The sequence below is a fragment of the Protopterus annectens genome, chromosome 8.part0, assembly GCF_019279795.1.
Source record: "Protopterus annectens isolate FY-2018-M chromosome 8.part0, PAN1.0, whole genome shotgun sequence".
In the NCBI taxonomy this organism is placed as follows: domain Eukaryota; kingdom Metazoa; phylum Chordata; order Ceratodontiformes; family Protopteridae; genus Protopterus; species Protopterus annectens.
In genome coordinates, this window is record NC_056741.1 from 834309245 (window position 1) to 834331604 (window position 22360).

The 22360-nt window shown below is 40.2% G+C and overlaps 1 protein-coding gene across 2 annotated transcripts in view; it reads right to left on the reverse strand.

Annotated features, from left to right (window-relative positions):
- The window catches only part of WDR13 (WD repeat domain 13), a 790180-nt gene that overhangs the window by 329297 nt on the left and 438523 nt on the right, over nt 1–22360 (reverse strand). The window lies entirely within an intron of this gene.

A 22360-nucleotide genomic window follows, 5' to 3' on the forward strand; every position in this document is an offset into this window, starting at 1 on the left:
ATAATAATTTTCCAGCCTGTTAACATTCACATCTATCCCTTATGAACAAAAGTTATGTATTCACCATAATGATGATGAAGCTGTATGGACAGTTCCATTTTTTGTAACATCAGGAGTCAGGCTGGGGGATTTGAGAACTGTTCAACAAATAAAAAAGTTTCACAGGCTTCCCAAGCAGTCTTCCCTTGCTACTGGACCAAGCTTTTACAGAAATACAGTATGACACACAGTGTCATCTTAAGGTTTAGTATAAATGGGCAGACTTGACAAAAAAATACCATAGATGGGGGGAGATAGGTGGGTATATTAAAGGGGGTGGACCTACGCTAAGATAGGTTTCTACGGTAAGTAGTTGACTTCAGTGTCTAACAAGAGGAGGTCAACCCTCCTCAACAGCAGGACAGAGTTCAAATCAAATCCTCTTGGTTATTCTTCCTATGGGAACACACACTAACAGTGGGCCCAAAGGAAAACCTGGGCATCACATCCAGCTTTTGCAAAACTGTTCAGAGCAGACCAAGCAGCTGCTGCAGGTATACCTTGGATGCCCACTTCAGAAGAAGGCTGTAGAAATAAACTGTTCTTTAGAGCAGTCAACTTATATTTATTTTTGTAAATCTACATGCAGTCAGATAACCACCTTGCAAACACAGGCTTAGAAAGAGTGGGAGTTAGTCAGTCAAGGCCTCAAGACTGCTGCTGCTTTGGTTTAGGATCACCTGATTGGAATGAATATTTTAGAGCTAAGCAGTAAAGGCTGATACAGCCTTCTACATGTGTTAAATGCAAGTCAAAGTGGAAAGGGATGATGATGAAATGGCATGCGAGTTTTGAGAAGTAAGGAGAGAGCAGGATTTTCTGTGCAGGTCCTTAAGGAGAACAACTACTTCTCTAAAGAATGCCATATTTATAAAGCAGCAGTACGTACTTAAGAACTAAGCCAACATGGGAATGGAAAATTGAGATTTTTATCAATAAGGATGACTGCAAGTAGGAGAAAGGATGCAAGATGAGACTAGAATTTACCGGAGAAAATCAGCAAAGAAGCCACGGTTTTGGGAAAGAAAGCTAACAGAGTGGAATAAGGCCGAGAAGAAGTTTGGACTGCAAATTAGAGATGGCCTTCCCTACCAGGGGTATATAACATTGTACAGACAAAGAGAAAGTGACAGGAGATTGCTAAATGAAAGACCAGTTCTGATAGAGTTTTTAGATGAGTCTAGATCAGAAGTTGATGTTAAAAGGGGAGAATTAGTATGGCATATAACAAACTACATTACAAGGAGCTAAGGCGGTTGGAAAAGACTGGGAAGACAGAACATAAAGGAAGTATACTAAGAAAGAACGTGAACATATCTGTATAGCTCCCACGCATGTAACGTCTAGAAGGTTTAGGATGTTTGCATGAAAGTGTCTGCATGGGTATGTTTATACTCAAAGCAGACTTCTGAGAAATTTTCCTCAGGTAAAAATCAAATACAATAGGTGCAATGGGAAAAAGAGCATTTGGGAATGTGATGAGTTGGCAGATTTTAAACATTCAGAACCAAAAGCAACCACACAAAAATTAAGCTGACACCAGGAATAGTGCAGTTGTGTACACTTACCATAAATGCAGATGTTAGAGTGTATTCACTGTTGCAGTCATTACATTTGGGTGATCTGCTGGCAGGTTGCCCTCAGTCGGCCTGAATAACAAAGTCTTGGGTCCTGCATCAGTTGCCGTCTCTTCTTCCATGACATCAGGTAGTCAGGGGTATAAAACATGCAGCTGATGCCATTTTAATCAGTTTTTCTTGCCCCAGATGTCAGGTGCCCCCCAAATGGGGAGCAATAAATATGCATGTAATTTAGAACACAAAAAATATACCTCTAACTAAAAGCAAATACACCAAAAAGGCTTTTGAGCATAGTAAAAGAAAGGAGAGGTATAAGAAGAGAGAAATAGGGGGCTGGTGGGTGGGTAACCAGGACTGCAACAGTGAATACACTCGAACATCTACATTTATGGTAAGGGTACACAACTGTACTATTTTCTTTGTGTTTCACTGTTGCAGTCATTACATTTGGGCAGAATCCCAAAGCTATGATTGGGAGGATGGAATAATATAGCATTAGGAGCTGCTATAAGGCCCTGCAGGACAGCAGTGGCAAAGCCTGCTCTGGATTTAAAGAAGAGAGTTAAATGGTAATGTTTGGTGAACGTATGAACTGAGCTCCAAGTAGCAGTTTCTAGAATGTCTCTGGGAGGAACCCCTCCGAGAAAGGCTGCAGAAGTAGATGCAGCCCTGGTGGAACGGGATCTGATCCCCTTGGGGACGGGTTTACCATGGTGCTTGTAGCAGAAAAAAATACAATGGCTTATCCATTTTGAAATAGTCTGCTTTGAAATAGCCTTTCCCTCTGCCCCTGCAGCAAATGCCACCAGTAATTGCTCAGATTTTCTTTGAGATTTTGTCCTGTTTAAATAGAATCTTAGTTGTCTGTGTACATCCAATGAATGCAGAATCGGCTCCCCTTTGTTCTGTAGATTTGGGAAAAAAGTTGGCAGATGAATGGTCTGATTAAGAGCCACACTGGATGCCACCTTAGGCATAAAGGATGGATTGGTCCTGAGGGCCACCCTGCCTTGATAAAAGATAATGAAAGGCTCTACTGCCAAGACAGCCTGTAGTTCTGAAATCCTTCTAGTTGAAGTGACTGCTAAAAGAAAAGCTATCTTCCAAGAGAGAAATTTTACGTCTGCAGTAGCAGCTGGTTCAAAAGGAAGGGTAAGTTTTTCCAGCACAAAAATGAGGTCCCATGCAGGAGTTGGTGCTTTCCTTGGAGGTCTCAATTTTTTGGCCCCTCTGAGGTACTGCTTTAGCAGGGAATGAGAAAAGAGAGGAGGCTCTGTGTTGTAATGAGCCGAAATGGCAGAGGCATGGATTTTTATAGAAGAAAAAGATAGGCCCCTATGAAGCATCTCAGTTAAATATTGCAGAATCTGAGGAATATTTGGCATTGCTGTGTTTATTCTTTGTGCTTAGTTCCAGGCACAGAATCTTTTCCATTTATCAGCATAAGATTTTCTAGTACTAGGCCTTCTAGCCTCCAAAATGACATCCATCACAGGTTTACCGAGAGATGTGACTGGTGAAATTGGTTGATTAACTATGATGCAAGATTCAGAGTTTGGAGGTGAGTGTGCAGAACTTGATAGTTCTGTTGAGACAGTAGATAAGGTGTTTGAGGCAGGTACCATGGAGGAAGGTGTGACATTGTGTAGGAGTGGGTACCAGTGTTGGCGAGGCCAGTCTGGAGCAATCAAAATAATTTTCGTTTTTTCCTGTCTGACTTTTAGTAAAACCTTGGAGAGCAGAGGCAAAGGGGGAAAGGCATAGACTGATAGGTTTTTCCAGCTGAAGGATAGAGCATCCACTTTCCAAGCTTTTTTGTGATGAATTCTTGTGCAGAATTTGTCCAACTGATAGATATTTTTGCCTCTCCCCAAAACTATGTCTAGGCTCCCCCATTTGTGTGTCAACATGCTGAAGATTTGTGGATCCAGTTACCATTCGTGTGGGTCCATAAGATTTCTGCTTAGTTTGTCTGCCAGAGTATTTTGCTTTCCTGGCAGGAACTGAGCTTGCAGATGTATTTGGTAAGTCAAGGCTGTGTTCCACAGGGCCATGGCTAGTCTGCAAAGGGTGTAGGAATGGGTACCCCCCCTGCTTGTTTATGTATCACATAACTGTGGTGTTGTCTGTCTCTATCAGTTGTTGCCCTGGATGAAGAAAGTCCTTGAAGGCTGTCAGAGTATTCTGTACAGCTAGCATTTCTTTCTGGTTGATATGCAGGTGCACTTGATTTGGGCTCCATTCACCCTGAATGCATCTCTCCCTGCCAGATGGGCCCCCCAAGCATAATCTGATACGTCTGTAGTCGGGGTTTGGGTGGCAGGGGGTGGAACGAATGACAGTCCCTTGTTTTGGTGACAGGCCTCTGCCCACCATAGAACTCCTGTTGCAAGCAAGGAATGATAGGAATCATTGTTTCCAGGCTGTGACAATGTTGACTCCATACATTGTTTAGGTACCACTGAAGTTTCCTCATATGCAGTCTTGCATATGGAATTAGTAGAATGCAGGAAGCCATGAATCCCAAGGCCTGTAGAATTCGTCTTGCAGACAGCTGGGTTTTTGTGGCCACTTGTTTGAAGTATGTCATCAACTGAACTCGTTTGTCTGGCGTGAGGTAAGCCATCTGGGCAGTTGTATTCAAGCTTGCACCCTACCCGCGGTAGTGGTGCTGCGGTAGCGTTGTCGCCTCACAGCAAGACGTCTCATTCGATTCTCAGCTACAGTGTATTCTGTGTGGAGGCATGCGTGAATGGGCGTGCCTTTGTTGAAGGTTGTGCGTCAGGGCTGGTAACTCGGCACGTAAAAATCCACTACCAAACATTAGCGGACCGGAGTTCCGCTGTGGCGACCCCTGACTGGGAGAAGCCGAAAGACACAACAACCCAGGAACATAATTATTTGAGAGGGTACAAGTTGTGATTTACTTTCGTTTATGGTGTACCCTAGGCATGTTAGAAGCCTTTTTACAAACACCAGATGCTGTAGAAGAGTGTCCTTGTTTTCTGCCTGAATTAGACAATTGCCCAGATAAGGATACATTTGAATGTTCTTTGTCTGCAAAATGCAATTACTGGTGCCAGGCACTTTGTGAAGACCTTGGGCGCAGTAGATAAGCCAAAGGGCAGTGCAAAGAACTGGTAATGCAAATAGCCTGCTTTGAAGCGGAGGTATCTTCTGCAAGATTCCCTGATTGGGATATGCAGGTAAGCCTCTTTTAAGTCTAGAGTTACCAACCAGGCATCCTTGCCCAGCATAAGCAGTAACTGTTGTAGAGTCAGCATCTTGAATTTTGGCATGTCCAGGAAAGTATTTATAATGGATAAGTCCAGAATTGGACGCCATGATTCGTCTTTTCTGGGTACCAGGAAAAGTCTTGAATAAAAGCCTTGTCCTTTTTCCTTTTCTGGTACTGGTTGAATAGCCCCCATATCCATGAGGGACATAACTTGTTTCTAGGCCTCTGCCCACTGATTTGGAGGCAGATCTGGCCATCTGTTTCGAATTGGCAACGTGTGAAAATGAAATCTGTATCCCTGGAATACTATACTTAAGACCCACTTGTTCTGGGTAATTAGATGCCAATTTTGTGCATGAAGTGCTAGTTTTCCCCCCAAAGGGGCTGCCAAAAGGTAAGTGCCTGGAAATGGCAAAGGAAAGTCATTGAGACTGTTTACCGTATGGGGGTGCCTTGCTACTTCCAGATTTGGAGGTGGAAGCAAACCCAGTGTTTTGTTCTGCAAGTTCCTTGTGACTGAAACCTGGAGCCTTTGGAGTGTCTGGGTTTGACCTGAGCGGCTCTGTTGGGTACTGGAAAGGACCAATTCTTAGTAGGCCAGTGCCTACTGAACCTGGGTGGCTGCACTTGTAGGAATCTTTTACAGTTTGCATAGATTTAGCTTTGTCTTCCATCTTTTTCAAAACTTCTTCTGCCTTATTACCAAACAGACTGTCCTATTGTAAAGGAGCATCCAACAATTTTGCTTTAACATGATCAGGCAGATTTTGCTCCTTGAGCCAAGCATGCCTTCTTATCACAGATCCAGTTACGGTGGCCCTGCAAGAGACCTCCAAGGAATCAAAACCACATTGCAAAGTATACTTTCCAACTTGTTCAGCTGAATGCAATAAATCCTGTAACTCTATTTTCCACACAGTCAGAAATCAACATCATTTTCTGTTTCAGTAAGCCCACGACATGCTGTTGATATTTAAGCATATGAAATTGACAGTTTAAAGCCCTGATTGCCAGGGTTGCAGACATGTAAGCCTTCTTACCCCATCTATCCAGCGCCCTGAAGTCTCTATTAGAAGGGGTAAGATTTTTAGCAGTAGAAGTTTTAACACCCTTGGGACCCTGAGAAATTGTTTCAGGGTCAGCATTAGGGTTTTTAAAAAGAAACTTGTGGGAGTCAGGAACCCTATAATATCTGTCTGGCTTACTAGGAGCCCGAGGCAGGGAATCAGGAGCCATGCTGGAATCTGAGAAATCATAAACAATGTCTAAAACAGGAGGTATAGCCAAAGGCCTATGCTGAGGAAGAAGGAAATCCCTAAAAGCCTCTTTTTGGATTCTGAAAAATCCTGACTCTTCCAATGAAAATGTTCCCTTAAGGTATGCAAAGTTTCTCCAAAAGAAAAATCCACAGGAGGAGAAGCAGAAGGGATGGGTTCTTCTGCATCAGAGTCCTCATAAGGTGGAATAGAAAATCCCTGAACAGAAGAGGAATCAGAAGAAATGGAAACCTGATCTGAAGATTCATAATCAGTGCCTTGCCTAGGCCTCTTAGCAGGAGGGGGTTGGGAACCCTTGATCAAGGTAATTAAATCCTCAGCCATTTTGATAATTTGTTTTTTAGGCATAGGGGCCTGAACACGTGGCCCATGCATCTGTTTTTTAGACATAGAAGTTGGTTTTGGCCTTGTTTTTGATGATGGTGTTGGTTTAATACACAAATATTTAGGCCTGAAAACACCCTCAGAAGCAGCTGCCTGCTCAGCGGCTCCAGACCCATCTAAGGGAGAGACTTCCACGGGTTCAATACTTGAAGTGTCGCGCGGCATACCGGACTCCAAATGGGTCTCGGTAGAGGCCTACGAATCAAAAGTAGTGGGCATCAGGGGCTGTAAAAGCGCCTCACTGAGTACCGGCAAACCGGCGACTGGCTTAGGAGAAGCTTCATCGTCGGTTTTGGACCTCGATGGTCTGTCTGTCTTTCTCTTTGCGTTTTTTGTGAATTCCAGTAGTCTGATTGCTAACCGATGACATTTCTGGATAGTTAAATCTTGAGCCGAAATATTTAGAAGCAAAAATATACCAATGCTTAATAGTGTGTTGGTTAAATTTAGCGCAGAACCGACAGCAAGGCACGTTATGGTCAGGGCCTAGGCAAGGAATACAGTACAAATGAAAATCCTTATGAGGTATTTGCTTCCCAAAAGTAATACAATTAGTAACTTTTACTGACATCGGTAAGGAGCAAGAAAAGGTTTCCCCAATGGGTACTTCGCTTTAGGTTGAAGACTTTGGTTCTGAAACTCGAAAATGAAAATTTTAGGAGTCGGCCAACCGGCACTTGCGAACTGCTTCTGCTTCGGGCACCACGCGGAAAGAAAGACTGATTAAAATGGTGTCGACTGCATGTTTTATACCCCTGACAACCTGACGTCATGGAAGAAGACAGCAACCGACGCAGGACCCAAGACTTTGTTATTCAGACAGACTGAGGGCAACCTGCCAGCAGATTCAAATGGAATGACTGCAACAGTGAAACACTAAGAACATCATACACAGCAACCTGAAAGCTTTCACCAGTAAACCAGCCAGCAACATGGGTAAAATTCTTTGGAATTGGGGGAGTAATACATGCAGAACAATATTCAGTAGAAGGAGTGAAATAAGGAAGGCAAGAACTGAGCAATTTATGTAATGCTGAAGTGAATGAAAATTGTTAAAAAGAAAAAAAACACAGAAAACATTTACATATACTGCATGAAAATAAAGAAACATATAGTTGTGTAAACAGCACAGCAGTAGATGAATGATCAATGCTGCATTAGCCTTAGTTGGATGCAACAGCTGGCCAGCTTCAAAAGCTTCAGGGCACTTTTTCACATACCCAAACTGGCAGTTCAGGCTACAAGGCAAGTTTGAATGCCACACTCTTTAGACAAAAAAAGTTGGAAAAAGGGCCTATTATAAATAATGCACCACACATCATTAGGGATTCTTGGCATTGCCTTGATAGAATTAAAAAGTTTGAGAAAGGAAACAGGACCTTTGGGTTCCTAACTATTGATGTGGTGAACCTATTTTCTGTCATCCCTCACAAAATTGGTTTGGAGATGTTTTTGGAAGCAATTACAAAGGATGGATTGCTGGAAGGGACTAAAGCCAACTTTGTGTGTGATTTGATGGAATTAGTGCTTAAAAACAACTTCATGAATTTTGAGGGGGATCTATTTCAACAAAAATCAGGTGTTGCGATGGGTGCAAAATGTGCGCCAGCATTTGCCAACGCAGTTCTACTTACATGGGAAAGAGAACATATTTTTGCATCAGAAAGGTTCAAAGAAAACATACTGATGTATAGTAGGTTTTTGGATGACATTTTGATTTTTTGGGAAGGGGATGAGGAATCAGCAGTTGATTTTGTTGAATTTCTGAGTAATACCACAGAGTTTTTGAAATTTACATTCCACTGGGATGTAAACAAGATCAACTATTTAGATATTACTATCAGTAAGACAGACAATGGGTTTGAAAGTAATATTTATAGAAAAGAAAATTATTCGAACTCCCTATTACACTTTTCTAGTTGTCATCCGTTTCACCAACGTAAAGGAATTGTCAAAGGGCAAATGGTGAGAACCTCTAGGCTGGTCAGTAATGATACACAATTTAGAAGGGAGATTTTTAAACTAATAGGTATGTTTCTGGACCGTGGTTATCCACTTAAGCTCCTCCTTAGTATAAGGAGGGAGGTCTTGAGGGGAAGAAAAGAACGTTTTGCACCTGTTTTATGTTCTGGTTTAGGACAGATGGAGAAAAGTGAGACTGTTGCTGTCCACAAGAAACCTGAGTTAAAGATGATAGTTAAATTTAACCCCAAATCTTTAGAGATAGTTGAGATTATAAAAAATATTTGGAGGTATGTTTTAAGTGAAGATCTTAAAAAGGCATTGGGTTCAGAACCTGTTTTTGTATTTAGTAGGGGTGAGAACATTAAAGGTATTTTAGAGAGAAACAACCAAAATGAATACAAATCCATTATGAAAAAATGTGGATTTTGTAGATGTTGCAGGTACATCAATGAAGGGAGTTATATATGTGTACAGGGTTACAAGTATACTATCCCTTGTCCTGGACAGTGCAATTGCTGCACTAAGAATATTGTCTATCTAGCAACATGTGTGACCTGCGAGGCTTTCTATGTGGGGAAATCCATTAGGAGACTGCAGGATAGAATTGCGGAACACGTTAGATCAATAAGGAAGAGAGACAAGCACAATGCACTTTATTTGCACAGTACCAAATGTGTTGGTTTTAATAAATTCATGTTTTTTATCATTGGACGTGTTTTGGATTTTGGAGAGGGTGGTGATATACCCAACAGAGTGGGGGCTTTAGAAACAGTTTGGCAGCTAAGATTAGACGCCTGTAAGCCCCCGGGTATAAATGATTACATCTCGATTAAACCTATTTTAAAGTTAAGATCTCTTTTAATATAGAGAGTAGAAAAGTAGGCATTAGAGACCAACTGAGCATGTGCAACCACAATTTATAAGGGGGAGCTGTTTGATGGGGGGGGGGGGGGGAGTTTAGAACACCACTACACACTAAGTATTACGTATCATGTTTCATTTATTATTCATGTACAGTTTAAATGTTACTATGAAATTGGACTTCAACATTTAATTGTATGGATGTAACATCACCATTGAGATGATCTTGTTATTGATTTATTTATCTATTTATTTATTTATGTGTTTTTATGTATAAGGAATATATATACATTTTTTATAGTTGTTTTGGTCAACCACAAGTTGGTTTAGATTATTATATGCTTTGGGCGTGTGCTAATTAATTTGGCCCAATGAGCATTGAGTGGAGAGTATATATGTTTTGTTGTAATGTAATTTAAACGACTCTGATGAAGCCAGATTACTGGCGAAAGCGCTTAGTCGTTTTTTGTGGAATAAATTGTTTGTGTTGGTTATACTACAAGACCTTGGATTCATTCTTTCAGGCTGTGTGGCTTTTTAGTGGAAGAGTCTGCATCTGTTGGTGTTCGCATTTCATTATTATTCTGTACAGCTAGCATTTCTTTCTGGTTGATATGCAGGTGCATTTGATTTGGGCTCCATTCACCCTGAATGCATCTCTCCCTGCCAGATGGGCCCCCCAGGCATAATCTGATACGTCTGTAGTCGGGGTTTGGGTGGCAGGGGGTGAAACGAATGACAGTCCCTTGTTTTGGTGACAGGCCTCTGCCCACCATAGAACTCCTGTTGCAAGCAAGGAATGATAGGAATCATTGTTTCCAGGCTGTGACAATGTTGACTCCATACATTTTTTAGGTACCACTGAAGTTTCCTCATATGCAGTCTTGCATATGGAATTAGTAGAATGCAGGAAGCCATGAATCCCAAGGCCTGTAGAATTCGTCTTGCAGACAGCTGGATTTTTGTGGCCACTTGTTTGAAGTATGTCATCAATTGAACTTGTTTGTCTGGTGTGAGGTAAGCCATATGGGCAGTTGTATTCAAACTTGCACCCAACCCGCGGTAGTGGTGCTGCGGTAACGTTGTCACCTCACAGCAAGACGTCTCATTCGATTCTCAGCTAGAGTGTATTCTGTGTGGAGGCATGTGTGAATGGGCGTGCCTTTGTTGAAGGTTGTGCATCAGGGCTGGTAACTCGGCACGTAAAAATCCACTACTAAACATTAGCGGACCGGAGTTCCGCTGTGGCGACCCCTGACCGGGAGAAGCCGAAAGACAAAACAACCCAGGAACGTAATTATTTGAGAGGGTACCAGTTGTGATTTACTTTCGTTTATGGTGTACCCTAGGCATGTTAGAAGCCTTTTTACAAACACCAGATGCGGTAGAAGAGTGTCCTTGTTTTCTGCCTGAATTAGACAATTGCCCAGATAAGGATACATTTGAATGTTCTTTGTCTGCAAAATGCAACTACTGGTGCCAGGCACTTTGTGAAGACCTTGGGTGCAGTAGATAAGCCAAAGGGCAGTGCAAAGAACTGGTAATGCAAATAGCCTGCTTTGAAGCGGCGGTATCTTCTGCAAGATTCCCTGATTGGGATATGCAGGTAAGCCTCTTTTAAGTCTAGAGTTACCAACCAGGCATCCTTGCCCAGCATAAGCAGTAACTGTTGTAGAGTCAGCATCTTGAATTTTGGCATGTCCAGGAAAGTATTTATAATGGATAAGTCCAGAATTGGACGCCATGATTTGTCTTTTCTGGGTACCAGGAAAAGTCTTGAATAAAAGCCTTGTCCTTTTTCCTTTTCTGGTACTGGTTGAATAGCCCCCATATCCATGAGGGACATAACTTGTTTCTAGGCCTCTGCCCACTGATTTGGAGGCAGATCTGGCCATCTGTTTCGAATTGGCAACGTGTGAAAATGAAATCTGTATCCCTGGAATACTATACTTAAGACCCACTTGTTCTGGGTAATTAGATGCCAATTTTGTGCATGAAGTGCTAGTTTTCCCCCCAAAGGGGCTGCCAAAAGGTAAGTGCCTGGAAATGGCAGAGGAAAGTCATTGAGACTGTTTACCGTATGGGGGTGCCTTGCTACTTCCAGATTTGGAGGTGGAAGCAAATCCAGTGTTTTGTTCTGCAAGTTCCTTGTGACTGAAACCTGGAGCCTTTGGAGTGTCTGGGTTTGACCTGAGCAGCTCTGTTGGGTACTGGAAAGGACCAATTCTTAGTAGGCCAGTGCCTACTGAACCTGGGTGGCTGCACTTGTAGGAATCTTTTACAGTTTGCATAGATTTAGCTTTGTCTTCCATCTTTTTCAAAACTTCTGCCTTATTACCAAACAGACTGTCCTGTTGTAAAGGAGCATCCAACAATTTTGCTTTAACATGATCAGGCAGATTTTGCTCCTTGAGCCACGCATGCCTTCTTATCACAGATCCAGTTACGGAGGCCCTGCAAGAGACCTCCAAGGAATCAAAACCACATTGCAAAGTATACTTTCCAACTTGTTCAGCTGAATGCAATAAATCCTGTAACTCTATTTTCCACACAGTCAGAAATCAACATCATTTTCTGTTTCAGTAAGCCCACGACATGCTGTTGATATTTAAGCATATGAAATTGACAGTTTAAAGCGCTGATTGCCAGGGTTGCAGACATGTAAGTCTTCTTACCCCATCTATCCAGCGCCCTGGAGTCTCTATTAGAAGGGGTAGGATTTTTAGCAGTAGAAGTTTTAACACCCTTGGGACCCTGAGAAATTGTTTCAGGGTCAGCATTAGGGTTTTTAAAAAGAAACTTGTGGGAGTCAGGAACCCTATAATATCTGTCTGGCTTACTAGGAGCCCGAGGCAGGGAATCAGGAGCCATGCTGGATTCTGAGAAAACATCATCAACAATGTCTAAAACAGGAGGTATAGCCAAAGGCTTATGCTGAGGAAGAAGGAAATCCCTAAAAGCCTCTTTTTGGATTCTGAAAAATCCTGACTCTTCCAATGAAAATGTTCCCTTAAGGTATGCAAAGTTTCTCCAAAAGAAAAATCCACAGGAGGAGAAGCAGAAGGGATGGGTTCTTCTGCATCAGAGTCCTCATAAGGTGGAATAGAAAATCCCTGAACAGAAGAGGAATCAGAAGAAATGGAAACCTGATCTGAAGATTCATAATCAGTGCCTTGCCTAGGCCTCTTAGCAGGAGGGGGTTGGGAACCCTTGATCAAGGTAATTAAATTCAGCCATTTTGATAATTTGTTTTTTAGGCATAGGGGCCTGAACACGTGGCCCATGCATCTGTTTTTTAGACATAGAAGTTGGTTTTGGCCTTGTTTTTGATGATGGTGTTGGTTTAATACACAAATCTTTAGGCCTGAAAACACCTTCAGAAGCAGTTGCCTGCTCAGTGGCTCCGGACCCATCTAAGGGAGAGACATCCGCGGGTTCAATACTTGAAGTGTCGCGTGGCATACCGGACTCCAAATGGGTCTCGGTAGAGGCCTACGAATCAAAAGTAGCGGGCATCAGGGGCTGTAAAAGCGCCTCACTGAGTACCGGCAAACCGGCGACTGGCTTAGGAGAAGCTTCGTCGTCGGTTTTGGACCTCGACGGTCTGTCTCTGTCTTTTTCTTTGCGTTTTTTGTGAATTCCAGTAGTCTGATTGCTAACCGATGACATTTCTGGATAGTTAAATCTTGAGCCGAAATATTTAGAAGCAAAAATATACCAATGCTTAATAGTGTGTTGGTTAAATTTAGCACAGAACCGACAGCAAGGCACGTTATGGTCAGGGCCTAGGCAAGGAATACAGTACAAATGAAAATCCTTATGAGGTATTTGCTTCCACAAGTAATACAATTATTAACTTTTACTGACATCGGTAAGGAGCAAGAAAAAGTTTCCCCAATGGGTTACTTTGCTTTAGGTTGAAGACTTTGGTTCTGAAACTCGAAAATGAAAATTTTAGGAGTTGGCCAACCGGCACTTGCGAACTGCTTCTGCTTCGGGCACCACGCGGAAAGAAAGACTGATTAAAATGGTGTTGACTGCATGTTTTATACCCCTGACAACCTGACGTCATGGAAGAAGACAGCAACCGATGCAGGACCCAAGACTTTGTTATTCAGACAGACTGAGGGCAACCTGCCAGCAGATCATCCAAATGGAATGACTGCAACAGTGAAACACTAAGAACATCATACACAGCAACCTGAAAGCTTTCACCAGTAAACCAGCCAGCAACATGGGTAAAATTCTTTGGAATTGGGGGAGTAATACATGCAGAACAATATTCAGTACAAGGAGTGAAATAAGGAAGGCAGGAACTGAGCAATTTATGTAATGCTGAAGTGAATGAAAATTGTTAAAAAGAAAAAAAAAAAAACACAGAAAACATTTACATATACTGCATGAAAATAAAGAAAGATATAGTTGTGTAAACAGCACAGCAGTAGATGAATGATCAATGCTGCATTAGCCTTAGTTGGATGCAACAGCTGGCCAGCTTCAAAAGCTTCAGGGCACTTTGTCACATACCCAAACTGGCAGTTCAGGCTATAAGGCAAGTTTGAATGCCACACTCTTTAGAGCTTTCCTGCTAATGAATAGAGGGAGGCTGAGTCCTGAAAGGAAAATGCTATTAGTACAAAAAACTAAGTAACTACACCCTGGCATAAACATACCAAATAAAAACAAAAAAAACAAAGGGGATGGAGGGAGACAGTGGCTATTGCAACAGTGACCATTCAACATCTACTGTTATGGCAAGTTAGCTTACACAACTGTACTATGTTCATCATACTGAGCTCTGCTGTAATGGCCTTAATTATACGAGTAGATTACCACCTTGTTTACTGCATTTGGCAGGTGGAAGAAGAGTCAAGGAGCCCCTACAGAATGGTCATTGCTAAGCCTGATCTAGACTTAGAGAAGGAATCAAGCTTAGAAGTGCTTTGTAAACATACAAACAGAACAAAGTTACAGCTTCTAGAATACTTCTAGCATCCAACCATTTCCAAAAAGCCATAAAGCCAAAGATCTGGTAGAGTGGGCCTCGACTCTGCTGGAACAGTTTTGTTGAGGTGAGTATAACAAAAGCGGAAGACAACCATTTGGAAATGGTTTAGTTTGACACGGGTTGTCCATTTTTTCCTTCACAAGAAATTAAAAATTGCTCCAAAGATCTGAAAGATTTTTTTCTGCCAAGTCAGTACCTAAGCTGCCTGCGGACATCCAAGCTATGGAGTATCCTCTCTCCCTCATTTTTGGGTTCAGAAAAGAAAACAGGGGGAAGGATAGTTTAGCTTAAAGTAAAGCCAGATACCACTTTTGACATAAATAGAGGATATGTTCTCACAGAAAACCTGTCCACGTGGAAAATGAGACTGCTACAACTCTTATGGTGAGTCAACAGAAGTCACAGCAATCAGTAAAACTATTTTCATGTTAAGAACCTCAAGTCAGCCAGATTTAGCGGATTCAAAAAGAGCAAGTGTTTTTAACAAGAAACATCTTTATTAAATTATCGCTTATGACATAGTTCATCATTCATTTACATAAATGAATACAAATCATGTTGACATAATTATAGTTGCAAACATTGTACATCACTTATAATCTATCTAGTTACTGTCAGTCAAACATTACAAAGCTCTTTCAAATCCTGCCTTATTTGAAACCTCATTCCTCATCTGCATGCATTGTTTCCACAATGTCCATTATTTTCTATGTAATTTGCTCCTACCCTTATCTAACTATCTCATTTCCAGTTGTTTAATCTGTTACTACAGTCACTACTTTTAGTTTAATTGGTTTAGACTTTCATTTCCACTTCTTGGTAAATGCTTTGTTTGGCAGCCGCCATAATTATATTCAGCAAACCTTTACTATGTCTAGCCAATTCCAATTCTGTATCACAGCTCAAAAAATAATTTCCTTAACCATACCAATTTGCTCACCCAGTATTTCTGATAAAATAGTCTGTATGGAATGTTTAAAGTCTACCAACTCATTATACTCCTAGAAGATATATATCCAATCACCTCTTTCTTTCTCACCACACCTCCAAAATTTGCTATCTCTCCGAGGAAAAATTCTTTGGAGTCTACTTTGGGAATCAAAATGCTGATGTAAACACTTCAGAGCAAATATCTCAAATATTCTAGACTTTGTTGCACATTTGGGAGATATGCAAACATCCCCCATAGTTTCTTTGCGAACTGCTTACCAAATCTCTCTTCCCAATCCTTTCTAACCTTTCTTATTGATTTTTAAAGTTATCATGCAATATTTTATATGCTCTACTATTTTGTTTTCCTTTACAGCAGCTTCTCTTCTAGGTTCTACTAAAAATTCTACCAGTGCTGGCCTTTCGCTTAGGATCCCACTATTTCTTTCTCTTTGCTTACACTATCAATCCTTGAGAGGGAAGGCAATCACTAGCATGCAGTCTAAATAAATTCTTGGCCACTTCTCATTCTATTACCTTTCCCTATCTAATTATTTGCTCCCGATACAGTGTTCTTTTGCTAATTTTCACCATTAAATTCCAGCCCCTTCTTGCCTTTTTGCTGCATCACTAATTTCAGTCATCCCTATTGGCAGAATTTCCTTTCTCCATTCCCGTGTTGGTTTAGTTTTTAGAATACATTCTACTACTTTATGAATATAATATTCTGTATGGTTATTGTTATTCTCCTTAACTATCTGCATCCAAAATCTCAGTCTCTCCTTGTTCCTTGAGCATCCCCCTACTTAATCATCCCTTTCCACTTTAAATTATAGGTTTCTGCTTGTGTTATGTATAAGGGCCTTAACTGTGTAGCTCTGAAGTACCCCCTTAAAACTGAGTAATCCCAGACTGCCTTGTTCTATTGGAAGAATCAGCTTATCCCACATGCCATCTTCCCCTCCCAGACAAAATCCTTCAGCTCTTTATTAATTGCTATCCACAACTTCTCCTCTAGCTGATAAAAATATGCCTGACCTGTGGATAAAGCTAAAGGGAATAAAAACATTTTAAACTGCTTGCATCTTGCTATCCATAAAACAGAGCTTCCAATTTCTCAGTTTTGTATAATCATTTCTTTAGTCTCTTCCCACATACCCTTAGCTGCCAAACCAGAATCTTTAATCCATACCACTAAGTTCCTCATTTTACCATGTCTCCATAAATAAGGATATTGCTGAACCAATTTGTGTGTGGGTTCATAATTTATAGCTACTGCCTTTGTTTTATGTTCATTAATTTTGTAACCTGAAAAAATGTGAAACTGTCTCAAAATGTTCCACAACACTGAAATGTCATTTTATGGTTTTATCAGGTAATAAAATAATACTATCTGTAAATAGAGCCAGCTTTTCCTTACTATCATACCAATTATATGCTTGAGTCCCTTATTTTCTTTGCCAATTGTTCTAAATATAATGCAAACAAAGGGGAAAGAGAACTCCCTGCCTGGTTCCTCTGCTCAAACAGAAATTATCAGACAGGAACCTACCTACTTTTATATTCACCTTTGATCCCTCAAATATCCTCCTAATCAACCTTATAATTTTATTAGGGGATGCAAATGGTTCATTTGCTGTGCTCAAGCTCCCAGCTTACTCTGCATCAAGATCTACCAACAACATTGGTATTTTCTGACATTCTGCTTCCCTCTGGATCATCAATGTTCTGTTAATGTTTGCCTCCCCTCCACAAACGACATTGATCCATAGCTATCAATTTTGGCATCACTTTTGCAATTCTAATAGCCATTATACACATAAGCACTTTATAATCATGGTTTAGGATTGAAATGGGCCTGTATGAAGCTGGATCCCAAAGGTCTTTACCCTTTAGGTATTATAACCACCACCACTTTCCTATAGGATGTTGCTGCTTTTCCTCCTCTTAAAAACACTGTTAAACAAAACCTTCCAGACCTTTATCAGTTTTTCCCACCTAGCTTCCAAACTTCCACAGGAATACCATCTATTCCTGGGAACTTTTCTGTGAATTGGTTATACATCATTTTTACCTCATCTCCTTCTATCCTGTTAGTAACTGTGCCTCATCTACCTCTAACCTTGGCATATTAAATTCTTAAATAAACATTTCCATTTGTACCTTTTCTTGATTTCCATATTTCTCTGCTTTATGTAGACTATCATAAATTGTTTGAAATATTTCTAGTACCTCTACAGGATTTCTTACTATCTTCCTTGTTTGAGGCTCCCTAAGCTTGGTGACAACCCTTTCTACTTTCAGTTGCCTGAGTTGTTGTGAAAAAAGTTGCTGTGCTCTGGAGTTATCATAAAAAAACAGCTGCTTAACTACAATCGTTCTAAACCCATACATATTACTGAACTAATTCCTTATTTTCTCTACAATTTCTCCTCTTCTTGTTTTGTGAGATTCCCCCTATTCTCCAATACTTTAACCATTCGCAGTCCCTCTAAATAATTCTTGTTACTTCTTAACTACAACTCTTATCCCCCCCTTTAACTTTATCCAACTCCCTAGCTATATTTTCAGAAGAAATTTCTATCTTCTCTAATAACTCATTCTCCACTACCCATTCCTTAAATTCCTCTCTTTTCAACAGATAGAGGGTCTCATTTTTTTAATTACCATACATTTTATTTATTATTGGTGTGTGATCTGAAATAGTTATTGGATGTATCAAAACTTTCAATTAAATGCACATGTTCCTGTGAAATAAATGTTCAGTCTAGTCTAGACCAGTTTTTGTATCTTGGAGAACATGTAAATTCACTCCAAATTTCTACTACTGAATTCTCATCTTCCTTGCCAAATATTTTCATAAATTTCTTCAAATATCTGCCCTTCTGGGCCCCGCAGATAAAACTTCACTGCTGCAAATCAAATTCCAATCCCCACCTATAAGTAATATTCCCTGCTGAAAACTGATTAATTTTGCCCAGAATTTTCTTAAACTCCATTATAGCAGTTTTAGGCGGAATACAAATACATGCCAGTATAATCTTCTTCCCTTGCCAGTAGCCCCTTAGTACTACAAATCCACCATTATTTTTATTTTATCCTCTTATAACTATTGGAGCTTCTCTTGCAATTAATAAAAGCACACTTCTTCTCCTTTGTCCTGGGTATTCCGCTGAATAACAGTTCTGAAAACCCTTCTTTATCAAATTCACACGTTCAATTATTTCCAAATGTCTCTAATGTAGCAGTTATTTGCACTCTACATTTTCTTTTTTTATACATCTGTGAGACCATTTACATTTGAAGATAATACAGAAAGAGTCATTATGTTAAAAAAGTTATTATTCTCACCTTTTGTGTGTAACAAATTCTTTTAAGTATCTAGTTCCATCTTTTGTGTTACATGCATACCACTAAAGTCTGGCAGGTTGATCTTTTCAGCAGTTGTTTCTTCTCATAGCCGTTTGAACCTATGTCACGGCTTACAAAACCTTTTGTTTTATTGAAGCTCTCAAAAAAGAAACACAACCCCAATAAACCCCTAAAACCTACTAACTTAATACTAACAAACAAAACGATGTACATCTTCAAATACTGAAGTTTTACCTTCCTAATGGGAACAAATGTCCCAAACTGACAGCCACACTCACAGACCTGGGTTAACCTAAAAGGAATATTATGCATGCCAAGATGCATGGTACAGCCTGTGCTTCTAATAAGTGATGTTTGGTTTTATCTTATCTTTACTACTCTCCCAGACTAGGAAAACACTTGAATGCTTTCAGAAAACATCATATTCAAGCCACTGAAAGAAATAAGTATTCTGTTTTTATTGCTCTTTATCAGATTGTCTCCATGGACATACAAAAACCAAATACAGAGTTGCTTCTACAAGCACTCATTTATTTGCTAGACAATGTTCTTTTTTATTTGTTTTCTCTTAAAACTTACTACATCAAGCCAAGAACCTTAAGTCAGTCATTCCTCCAAGCAAGAGTGAAAAAAAAATACAATTTTCTTGTATCCTGCTCTTTTGAGCAGATTTCTTTTACACTGCAGTGCCTACATTTCTGAAAACTGGACAAGGAGAAAAAATTACAGGGGCACCTATTTACTTTAATATCCCTATTACACTCGAAAATAACTGAGAAAACTTTACTTTACAGCATGGAGACTATATCATGCATTATAAAAACACTACTATTAAGAACAAAACTTTATTTTACTTACAGTAACTCTTCCCCCATCCTAAACGTTCTTCCAAATATTAATGGCATGAAGTAGGGCAAATGCTTTACAGTCCGTTACAAGTTTAAGAAAGTCAAAAGTCCAATATTTCCAGGTTTTCTTGTTCTGTCATGTTTCACACTAGTCAATTTCTGAGTTGCTAGTTTTATTCCTGTTGATCTCCATCTCCCAAATCCAGTCTCTGCTTCATCTCCAATGCACTCTCAGTTCTTTTAGTCAACTCTTGTGCTTTTTCCTGTCTCAAGTGCTTTCCACTGAAACAATGGAAAAGGTTTCACTGGCACTGTCTCTCTTTAACCTTTATTAGCAGAAGAACACTTTGTTGGACAAACTTTGTAGTTCCTCCTTGGCATGTTCTGCATCAAAAAACTATTTTGTCCCTCCAGGAAAGAATACTCTGAAAACAGCTGGGTACCACAGCTTGAATCTCACACCTGCTTTTCAATATTCCCTGATTAGTGGAATAAATTTACTCCTCTTCTGCCTGCTGTACAACGAGTAATCATTCTCCAAAAACACTCTACTGTCTTTCATTTTAGTACTTTATCCTTCTGCCACAGTTTTGTCAGAATCGACTCCTTCTGTTGGTATGATTGCAGCTTTACTATTAAAGGTCTAGGCTGCATTTGCACAATGTGCCTTTTCAGTTAACAACTTCTGCTGTGGAATACCAGTCCAGCTGCTCATTTGTTCTTTTAAAAAATTAATACACAGTCTGTTCATTCCAGCTTCTCTGGTACAGTAGAAAATTTCAGGTTTTCCCTTCATGCTCTGTCCTCCAATTCTGTTATTTTTTGAAACATCTCTTCATGAGCAGTCTTATCTGAAGCCAGCCTTTTCTTCATTTCAGCCTCTGCAGTTTTATCACCTCATCTGAATATCTTTTTAAAGCTTTCTCAAAATGTTCCAGCCTTTTGCTACTTGAGTTGATATACCTCTCAACTGTACCAAATTCCTTGGTAAATACCAGTTTTGAGGGCAATATTGGGATGCGATGAATTTCCAAGTGGCCCCTTAAATTTCAGAATTTCCCAGGTTTTGTTTTGAATTTTTAGGTCATCATGAGCAGGGCATGCGCGATAACGTCAGCTTCAGACAGCCGAGCCATAATTTAATTGCAGAGTCGGATAAATTATTCAGACAGTGCACTCAGAACAAGGAACAGCAGATTTCTTTTCTGCAAGTTCTTCTTACTCAGCATTACATTCATTGCTGTCTGTCAAGTTCTGGGTTATTCAGGCAGTGCACTGCAGGAAGACGTATTTATGTGCAAGACTGTTAAGTTTGTATATTCAGCAGCCCATGCCATCTCATATTTCTATTTGGCAGTTACGTGTGTGCTGTCCATGCTGTCTCATATTTCTATCGACAGTTTCATTTGCATGGCAGCGCGGCAGTTACTGTCAGTACTCAAGTGAGAAACAAGCATATTTATTATTTGGTAGTTACCTGATGTTTCTGTAAGTCAGATTTCTTACTCGGTAGTTACGTGTGTGTTTTGAAGATTTCAGCAGTTGCATTTATATGGCAGTTACATTCATTGTGTGTATCAGCAGTTGCACATTCATTGCTCAGTTAAGTATGAAACAGTCGGGTGTGTGTGACTTCTTATTCGGCAGTTGCATTCATTGCTCTGTTAAGTGAGAAACTTCTTATTCGGCAGATGTGTGTGTGTGTGTGTGTGTGGAATAGCAGATTTATTTTCTGTAAGTCCTCCTTATTCGACATTACATTCATTGTTGTGCGTTAAGCTCTGGGTTATTTAGCCAGAGCACTCCAGAAAGGCTTATTTATGTGCAAGACTGTTAAGGTCTTATATTAAGTCCATGCAGTCTTATACTTCTATCTGCAGTTGCATTTGTACAGCGGCATGGTAGTTACATTCAGTACTCTTAAGTGAGAAACATGTTTTGAAGATTTCAGCAGTTACATTTCATTGCTCTGTTAAGTGAGGAATGTGTTTTGGAGATTTTAGCAGTTACATGCATTAAGTGAGAAAACATTCACTGCTCTTGTTAAGTGAAACTTCTTATCTGGCAGGTGTGTGTGTAACAGCAGAAGTGAGAAACTTTTGGAAGGTAACGACAGATTTCTTTTCTGTAAGTTCTTCTAATTCGACATTACATTAATTGCTGTCTGTTAAGTTCTGGGTTATTCAGGCAGTGCACTCCAGGAAGGCTTATTTATGTGCAAGACTGTTAAGGTCTTATATTCAGAAGTCCATGCCGTCTCATAATTCTATTTGCCAGTTACATGTGTGTCATCCATGCAGTCTCATATTTCTATAGGCAGTTGCATTTGTACAGCAGTGCAGCGGTTACATTCAGTGCTCTGGTGTGTGTGTTGTACAGCGGCGGCAGTTACATTTGGTGCTCTGGGGAGTGTGTGTGCACATGTGTATGTGTGTGTATAAAAATACCCCAGTTAGGTATACCTGGTGGTTAAAGTTACTCAGACTCAAACTCTGTGCCTTAAGTACAAGGAGCAAGAGCCTAAATTCTCTACCCATACCACTACCAATTTTGATCGTTCTCAACTGGCCAAACTTTTACAGAATGTCTGGAATGTTTGGCTCATACTTGTGGTCTGTTCCTCTTAAAAATTTTTGTTTTTCTGGCAAATCAGTGAGAACTGAATTCACACAATGATAGCCATTTAAGTCACAGTCTTCCTATTTCTCAGGAAATGCATGGATTGGCAACACAAAACATTTTATTCTAGCAACTTTTCTAAGATTATACAAGCAATGTTTAAAATGTGTCCCTGGTTTTGGGCATTTGTCCCACCCCCCAAAATAAATGTTGGCTTTTTGCAGATTTCTTGTACTGTA